Here is a 9,988-nt window from a genome sequence, read left to right as displayed (position 1 = left end):
GAGACAATACAGGATGTACCTCGCCTCGTTCTTAGCAGCCATGCACAGCAGTCCGCGAGGCGATGAGGAAAAATGTCTTCCTTATGCTATCGCGTTCCGTACGAGACATGAAACACACTACACAAATACTGAATGTACGCGAAAAAATCTGACCCAATTGCGAAAGTCTGACATCTAGATTATCGCGCCTTTTTCCAGAGAAGGCAGGCGTCGACGATAGAAATAATCTGTGATGGGGAAAGAAATCATTTGATTTGAGCAAATGCCGCAGAGCGAGGAAAGTGTGCAAAAACAAACGGGAAATATCGAAAAATGAACCACACACCGTAAGAGAAAAAGATCGTTTTGTTGAGCCAAGCTACAGAAGCATACATAGAGCATCAGAGCAGCAGGACATCGAAACAACGTATAGGTGAATAACATGTAAAATAGCCAAGAAAGGATACAAACAAAAACAGAAGAAGAGCACTTCAATTACGAGACATTATAATTCGTGTAGCGTCTGACTTTCGACGGGAACGACACGACAAAACCCGATTTGAAATGGCGAGAGTTCTATATAGGTATATAATAGGACACTAAAAAGCTGTTAAACACAGAAAGAATATGATTCCAATTGCTCTTAAGACGACAGTCCCATATGAATAAAAATGGCCTTTCAAGTTGCTGTTTAATCAGTCGTCAAGCGATTAGTAAAAAAAAAGGTAGCCTTTAAATATCATCATAAGCCAATCTGCAAGACTACATCCGCAAACGTGGCATTCTCCCTAATCGAAAAAATTATCTGGCTAAAAACAGCTTTGCAAGTACAAACGTTGGGGTTGGCTCGCCTTGTACATCTCGCAAATTTGCTCGGCACTCTTGTTTCTTCAATGATAGATACTTCAGTAACTTAATAATAATAATAAAGTTCTATTCGATCTTCGGTTAAGCCTTCGATCACATCATTGTGTAGCAATAAGCAACAAATAAACATTTTAATTCGATATTTCGTTAGCATAAGGGGCCGTTTTGTAACGAATGTGTAATATAGAGCATGCTACAGACGCTGTGAAAAAAATACCTTACTCATTATATTTAAAGCATGTTTAAAAGAAAGGTCTCAGAATATATATGCACCCGAACCCATTTCGGTTAGTGTATATCTCGCAGGTGATGCGCTTACTCTTTTCATGGAGCTTGTCTTCCAATGCTCAAACTCTTCAAATCAACAGTTCAAAGAGCGTCTCTTGCGTGCTGTAGGATGCCAAACATCATCTCGTAAATGGCGGCGGATTCAACAAGAACAAGTATAAAACTATTCACTTTTAAAGTACCTCAATTTTTGCAAAGCCTTCAAAGATGCCTCGTTACGAGCAGTCTTTTTCTGAAGATCGTATACAATTAGCCCCTACTATGCTGATCCTTGTCGGCGGATGCCATCTCTCACGTTTTACCCGAAAGCTAAAAGTTCTTCGTCATACCTGGGTCACTCAGTGCATGCCACAGATTTACTTCAAAGTATCCCCGCCCTATTTGCGCCATGTCAAGAACAATTCGTTAAAGACGTACCTAAACACAACAAAGTCAAGAAGTAGGAAATACCACACGGGCCGATGAGATACACTCTAAAGAATCTATCAAGAAATACAAAAACACCCGCGTGTACCAAGCGATTTATACCTGCTATGCGAAGGCTCATATGGCAAACGCATAAAATGTCGGTCACAATATGGAATATAGCAAAAATAAATAGGCTCACAGTTAAGCTTAGAGCAATCAGGCCCTATTAAGTAATGAAATCGTATTTTTCAACACCATACAATATCGCCTATCAAGCATTTTAGCGGACCGGGCATTTTAAACGAGTAGTAACAAAGCTATCAGCATACCTGCAAACAATACCAAGGCCAGCTGTGGTCCAACGGGGCTCAACTCTGGAAGGAAAACCTTCCCGAAACTGGCTCTTCCTATTTTAAGGCATCTGTCCACGTCAACATGTTATTATAGTTACGTTTTCTATGGCAGAAATTAATTGCACTGTGACATGAGTAATCCTACAGTGTAACTAATACAATAGCGCACTGGGGTGCGCGATAGAACGGGAACAGATAATTATACGATATACTGAGTTGTTAAAGTTAACTTGTAAATTCCGTTATAAAATTTGAAATGCATATGCTTTACAATTTCCAGAGGAACGCATCCTCCGAAATGCTGCCTTCTCACCCATATTGATGTGGTTTTCCAAGAACTAATCTTATATCACGGTCGCCATAATTGTGCAAAGCAACCGAGAACAAGGGTTGCCAATAACTTGCATTGCTATTGATACAACACACCGATTTTATTTTGGTAGTACACCTACTCTTCATTCTACTCGGGTTCGTAACCTTCTCGAATAACCTTTTACAAATATCGTTCATCGGCTGGAAAGCAGTGCTGCCCTCTAAATTGCCCCCCCCCCTCCCTCCCTACCTGAAAGGGAGGACCCAAGAGATAAATGTTCACATTCCCTCAATGTATCCCTGCTTCTCTTCTGAATTCGATTTTCTTTTACAACAACGACGGAATGACTCGAAGCGGATTACCCTTACCAAGACACAGATGCGTAATTGCGCGCATACATGATAGGCACCTCTTTTTCCGGGCTACTGAAACTCCCCATGAAAGGAAGGAATGGGTAGGAAAACGGCTTCAAAGTGTTAGCAAAGTACTCCAAAGGCATGTGTTTGAAAGGGGATCATTCTCTTCGAGGCTAGAGACACACGCAGAAGTACTTGCCAAAGCGAGGCATATGGAGGAATAGACGGAGCTGATGGAGCAGTGCGCGGGCATCAAAAAGTGGAACAGGCATGTTTGCCGATCTAGCCTGCATTCCGCGGCGCCGCTGTTCCGAAACCTATTTCCCAATTCCTATTCTGCATCTTTCTACGGTCGTCCCTGGTCTGCGTTCCCTTCGCTTTTCGGCGATTCGCAGTTAAACGTGAGTCGTAAAGGTGCTGCGAACGGGTGCGGTTGTTCGTTTTTCACCGCCAGATCAGCACCGGCGACGGCGGGAGCAGCAGGAACAGGGGCACCTTGCAGGTTCATTCGGTCCTCATTTGAATCTCATCTTCGAATCTTTTCGGTCCACCTCCGTCGCTCTTTCATTCCCCATATCCACGTTATTCGTAGTGTTCCTGCATTTGCAAACCCTGTTGTCTACTCAAACCAGACGTCGTTTGTTTTACCTCTCTGAGTACTTTAAGGCGTTCGGCTCCGCCTCGAGGAGCGGCACTCCACGGTGCGTCACCAGCGAATTCGTATCTTTGCTCCCTAACTAACTAGTCGGCTCGTGCATATTCTTCCTGGTGTTCGTATTACACACTTTTCGAACCCGTTCTCGCCATTCCCTCAGGCGTTGGCTCTTTTCTCTCTTATCGTTTCTGTCCCGCTTTCACTGGCGCGTTATCTCATCTTTTTTTACTTTAGAAAAGCCTTTTCCTTTCAGGGCCAGCTATCTACGCTTCAGTCTTACCAGCTTTTATCTCTGTCGTTATTTCTGTGTCTCTGCTCATTCTCTGTTGGCATTTTCTCTGCTTCGCTGATCCGCTTTCTCCGATCTCAACGAGTGGAATCGGGAAAGAGAAATTCAGAATGGGCTTTTTCTATCTGATATTAGCCCTCTCGCTTTGATAGTGCCCTTACCGTGGCGTAGTTTGTCCTGGTTGGCCCGGCACCCTCCGCCCCTTAACACACACTTACGCGTGGGCTTTTTTGTACGCCATTTGCAATACCTCCCAATGGCGAATGTTCGTTGTGCGCGTGCCTGAGTACCCTTTTTCCCGCGATAGCCTGCCAAGTTATCCTCGTTCGACAAATTGCCAAAATCGACAAATCCGACACGCACATAACCTCGTAACTGTAATCGTAGCAGGCTACTTTCGACGTCCCCGATCATCTTCTATTCTCACAAACAACAAAATTCACCGACAAAGCTAATGATTGACATCAGAATAGTTTGAATTGGATAAACCTACTCTTTTCCACATATACTTGTTCTATTATGCGTCATTACCCTATTCATGTACGCATCTATAGTTTTTTATTGTGGCGTGCATAAATCTAACAATCGCTTCTAATACGCCTCTCTGTCTAAAATAGATAGTAATGTAAGCAACGCAGGTAAAAGGTAGAACACCAGGGCGCTAGGATGCGTTCCGTTTCTGCTGAATAACTGAAGAAAGCTAATTAGCAACGTGGATACAAATTGCTATTATCAGTAACTAGCGTGTTTAAAGTATACACGAATTGTTGCCACTTCCTATTGATAGTACTAACTGTACTGTTTTGAGACAATGAGTGAGAAGCGGTGCTCTTCCGCAATAGTAGGCCTGTGACTAGGTCATGTTGAATGCACGTGTTTTCCTATATGCGCCCAGGTCGATACGTACATTGTATTTGTCGTGTAATAGCAGATTCAATAGTAGAATGAGAACGAAGAACGTACATAAATATCCGCACAAGAATACGCGTCCTTAGTAGCTGTTCCTGTGGTGCTGGCATTTCCTTTTGTAATTTCATCGGTCTCCTGCCGCTTCTGTTCTTCTGTAGTGCTCGCTGCTGTGAAAAAAAGCCACTTGCATCAGACCACTACAAGTAAGAAGGAAACGTTACAGGATGGACTGCTGGCCGGACAGTGTCGTTGTTGTTGTTGTTGTTATTGCTGTTGTCGTGGTTGTCGTTTTCGTCTTTCAGGCGCCAATTTCTTTGGAAACAAAAAAAAAACTGCCGCTATTGCCGTTCTCCATTTCTTTCAGGTTTCGATGGAACATGAACTCGGGTGAAATATCCGGATGGAGTTGTTCCTCGCCACCTAAGCGCCGATGTGTTCCGAAACCCCACAAGTTCCTCGAACCCCTTCACTTCAATCCGATAGAATGCACGCGACCTATTTGCTTGCAGCGGTCCAAATAAAACTTTCCGTGAGTGGATTTTCACCAAACTTTCAACGTACACCCATGCACCATGAGGCTTTCAGCTCAACTGATGTCTGCTGTCTTCATGCGTCTCCTCCCGCTGATCCGCCACTCAATTCCCGATGAGGCCTCTGGGGACGCATTAAAGATCACAAGAGGTCGCTTGTCTAGGCGGCAGCGTCAAGGTCTGCTGTCCTGACCTTCCACAAGCTAACATCTCCCGTCCACGCTAACTGATTGAAGACGTTCCTAAGCGTAAACGCTTGTTTCTTGTTAGTAAGAAAGCAACGAAAAGCACGCACAGAGGTGAACGTTTGCTCAAGAACTTCACTTCAAGATCTTCACTGTACGGAACAAAGGCTAATGACAGTAAGGTATCAAAGCATTTACATCGCCATAAGGTATACGCGTTTCTATTTAAGTTTTGATAGATCTTCAAAATAAAGTGTGAGGCAAAGTTTGCCAATTTCAGTACCGCTGGAACAGGATGGCCCTATTTGTGGCAAGAAATTTGTAGAAATGATTGTCGAACAAAATATACACCGTATATAACTGTTTAATTATGTGGTATCGAGTGTTGTTTCAACGATGTTCTAAGTGGAATACTGGTTTTATGCGGATCAGCGGCCGATATTCTGTCACAAAGTTAACTTTGAAAAATCTTATAAATATTGATACGAATGATACTATTTGCAGAGGCAATTATCTACCAAGAAGCCGGAAAAGGCCATTCAACAAAAAGGAAATAAATACAGGGTCAACCAGGGTTGCTGATTTTAAGCCTAGCAAATCATTTGCCAGTGTATCTGCGTGTTCCCATATTTTCCACCTTCGCAGGCCATTTGATCTTACGTATTATACAGCCTGATGCGATAGACCCGAGTGTATACACCTGAATATTTCATATAATGTACACTTACTCGATATAGGAATTCGCTTTCGAAAAAATCTTGAGCACGCCAGACAACTAACTTACATACTTTATACACAACAAGTTTTTGAAATCACGCAAGTAAACGGTGCTTCTGAAAAGTACCTTACGTTTTCTCATCTACGTCTTTAAAGCAGATTTTCAGACGTTTGTGGTGCGTTTTTAATCTTCCGTTTTATTGGAGAAGTTCTTATCGTCTAACGAAAAACTTCAATGCTACGACATGATTTACGCCCATGCATAAATCCACGTAAATATATCAATGGCAAAACTTAACGCACCGGTTTTTGATGAGCAACCGCGTGCAATATATCCACGTGTATGTACGTGCTATTATTATTGATCTGATGTACCACTGGCAAATCGTTGTGTGTCCATTGAACGACCACTGTCAAATCCATATTGCCGAGTTGTAACTAGTCATTAGGCACAGTGAATGCTAACAGAAAAAAAGCGTCGTAGCTAAAATACGTTCCAGCAGTCCGATTACGTTAGTAAAAGTCCCGCTACTGGAAAGTCTAACTCTACGCAAGGCTTCGAGCTAGATAGGCGTACTTGTTTACCAGCCTAAAAAAGTAAACCCACAAAGTTCGGGACGTTGTTTTTTTCCAACACATTAACTTTTAACGGCCGTTATAAATAAGCTACTACTGAAATCTTCGGAGTCCCTCCATTCGGCCGGCCGCGTTGTTGGCTTTCGTTCCGTCAATGTATTCTTTTATCTATAAGGAAATACGGACGACGAGAAGTGATGTTGTAGGTATATATTTGGTCAAAAATGTTTTTTAAATAGCGCGCGCAGGTAGTGGCCGCTAGAGCAACGCGCGGTTTTGGATAGGTATTGAAGTATTATTGCTTGTGAACGAGGAACTGATGGTGGTTCGTCTCAATGACGGGCAAAACAACGTATTAAGAAAAAAAATAGTACTTATACCCAGTTTCGCTTTCAGTGCTTCCATTATTCCAGCAGAAAGATAGTGCTATTCGGGGTTAGCCAAGATATAGTCATTTATCGTTTTGGTGCTATTTCAGAAACTCGTTGTGATTTTGAAACTACTGAAACAACAAGGTTGGGAGATGTCGAAAACGAGTGGACTTATATGATCTGATCGACGGCCGCATCGGGAAAATGCAAATAAGCTGCGTTTTCAATCAGGTCGGTAGCAGGTACTCAAATGAAGTTTAGTCAAATATATGCATGAGGATTGTTTATGTGAGACTGAAGTTCGTAGAGAAATCTATCTTAAAATACTTCAAAACTAAGGTTTATAATTACGACATGCCAGTATGCAACTGAATAAGCAAGTTTCTACAGGCGATCCGCATAAGGTTGTAGTTCTCGTCCAGACAGACAGCTATCTATCCTAACAAAAAGATTTCGAGCTATCCTTACGATGAACTGCACCAGAATGATCTTTGTGTAAGCCTTTATATACGTTTTTCGTATTATTCTGCAATAATGCTACTAATAATGATTAACAACACCTCTGAGAAATCGACTCCTTTGAGCTATTTTCTTGTATGAAGACCATGAGAAGGCACAACGCGCACGTTTGCCTTATCCAGATTGCTTGTAGAGGTATATAGACATATAGAAATTCACAGATTCACGAGAACTATCGTACTGATCCCTGAGCGGAGCGAAAAGGTTATCTGAGAAAATACAGAGCTATTCATTTGTCTTAAGCACCAAAAGCGTAACGAGCTTTACCCGCAAAGTCGTCGTATCTGGTTCCCCTCAATCCTTACTTCGCTTGTTCCCTCGCTGCCTTTCTGCCTAGGTTTCTAAACATTTTAAATTGAAGTAGGCTAAGGAACAGGCTGCATATTTACAAAAGAACTAAGACTTCTTTTTAATACAGTCTGTCCAAGTTATTTATTCATTTATTCATGATTCACGTAAATACTACTATTATTATAATCACTACGGTGAAATTATTGTTTATGCGTCCCTTGTTTACCCTGTATTGTTCGACTTATAGTAAAAGCCTTCGAGGTCATGCAAATTCATGTGGTGGCAGAATAGGACAAAAGTGAAGTTGGCGCTTTCTTGTTCTGCCTTTAGAGGGCCCAAGTGAGTCGTAGTTTCATGCTTTAGATAGCTGGAGACTGAGGTGAGTCCCGGGAGGGACGAATCTTTGCTGGTAACTCTATAGCACTTGGCTGTATTGCGGCTGTTCTCTTTTTTCTAGATCCGATTGTTCCGGCCGTATCTAATCCCTTGCTTGCACCGCGTTTCGGCGCTCGCCGCCAAACGGACTCTTATCAAGCACTTCTTGCGCCACAGTTTCCGGGTGAAATACACGATTGCAAAATATACCCCTTAAAACCAAATGACCAGCGTGACAATATTATAAGAGACTCCACTTTGTTCTTAACAATTGTTCAAAGATACTGTCTTCTTGCTTGTCACATGTTACCCAATAGATCGAATATGTGGGTTACCAATACAGGACACTGTTGCACAGCTCCTCATTAAGACTTTCAAAGCAAGTCGATCTGGCTCCATTTTGGAAAGATTACATTTGAACGTCTAAAAATTAGTGGTATACTATCTGCATCCAATGACCTATTATTTTTTATGCACTGATTTTTCAGATACGAGTAGTGTACCTTTAGAGCGATTATGGAATTGAGCAATGCTTTTCTGTGTCCTCCTTGAATTTTTTCGCGCAGTTGTTACATGGCGAACTCAGCTTGTCGTCGTTACAGATAAAGCAACTAGGCTTACTTGATAGTACCACGCCTTCTACTACTTCAGCTGGACAGAGCTGGGTATCAACTAGATAACGAATCAATTATGCGCATAAGTTACCCGAATAGCTTTGTACGTTTGTTTTTGCATGCATACATACATACATACATAAACTTAAACAAACAAGTTCAATTGATTTGAACTTATAGCAAAAACCTAAACTGCATTATTGTCATTTATTGAATAGCAACATCGAGCCTATGAACAACTACAAATGCAACGAACATAATTAATTAATTAATAATTAGGTTTTAATTGAAAACGATACATTTTTTTAGAAATGACACAGTCGTAATACAGTTGTTACTTGGTATATTCGAACAATACTATTGTTAATAAAGGAAAAATACCCAACCCTATTATTTATACACGGGTAACTAACCTACTAGTTGGCGAGTCAACCCGATGACAATGGGTACATATCCTGCGCAGGCTGATTTGTGTGAATCGGGCGTCATCCATTAATACTTGGCTATTTTTCTTCACAGCTACTGCAGCGGGCAGCCACCAAACTAGAACTATTATACTGTACGACACTGTAGACTAGAAGATCCCTAGACGACAGAAATACACTAGCAGCGTGTTCGGGTCCATGATAAAAGCGAGTGGAGAAAGGCGGCCGAAAGAGCGGTGGCAGAACGAGACGACCGTCGAGGATAGGACAAAACGAGGCATAGGCCTCTGGCAAATTTCTAGGCCGAATGCACCGCCGGTGCAGCTTAATCAAATGTTCGTGTATAAAGGACAGATTAGATAGTGGATCCATAAGGCGTTACCGAGTGTATCGGCAGTGGGAACTGTGAACGTCAGTGCTCTGTAAGACGCGCCATCGTGGGCTTATGAAGTTTAAACGAAAAAAAAAAAGAAAGTGGATGAAATTATCTAATAATCGACAATAGAACATAGGAACATTCAAGCATATGATATCTCTGGTCTCTCGACACATTGTAAAGAAGTTCGCAACACATTTATCTTGCTGCTACCCTAGTGGATGAGGTTCAAGCTCGTCTGCTGCTAGGATGAAAACGTTTACGTATAGCCTATTCGTTACAGGCGTTTGTTTGCTGTAACAGGTACAAAAACATTGACCCAGTGGTAAGAAAACTGCTCGCTAACGTAGAGATCTGTGTGCTTACTTACCGGCGCTCTAACGTATTTCAGTGCCCGGTCAATACAGAGCCCTGTAAATCGACACAATAATTTTTATAGCTATTTGGTTTGCGTACTAGTTAGGCTACAAGCATATAATGGGTAAGGGATGCGTACTTTCTTTTGATAGGTAGAGCCCTAGAGAGGGTTTACCACGTTGTCTGGTGAGGTTTTCTAGGTTGAATTCAATCGGCCGGAAAACGACGACACGAC

General features: G+C 42.1%; 1 protein-coding gene across 1 annotated transcript in view; it reads left to right on the top strand.

The window, feature by feature from the left end:
- The window catches only part of LOC111262824 (uncharacterized), a 62,071-nt gene extending 52,326 nt beyond the window's left edge, over positions 1 to 9,745 (top strand). Inside the window, exons 2-4 of the transcript XR_015312056.1 lie at positions 4,782 to 5,314; positions 6,904 to 7,027; positions 9,115 to 9,745. The gene's annotated coding sequence lies outside the window, so the exon portion shown is untranslated. The remainder of the gene's footprint in view (positions 1 to 4,781; positions 5,315 to 6,903; positions 7,028 to 9,114) is intronic.
- The last annotated feature ends 243 nt before the right edge of the window (positions 9,746 to 9,988 follow it).

This window comes from Varroa jacobsoni, unplaced genomic scaffold, assembly GCF_002532875.2.
Source record: "Varroa jacobsoni isolate VJ856 unplaced genomic scaffold, vjacob_1.0 scaffold_705, whole genome shotgun sequence".
Taxonomy (NCBI): domain Eukaryota; kingdom Metazoa; phylum Arthropoda; class Arachnida; order Mesostigmata; family Varroidae; genus Varroa; species Varroa jacobsoni.
This window is presented reverse-complemented; position numbering and strand designations above follow the sequence as displayed.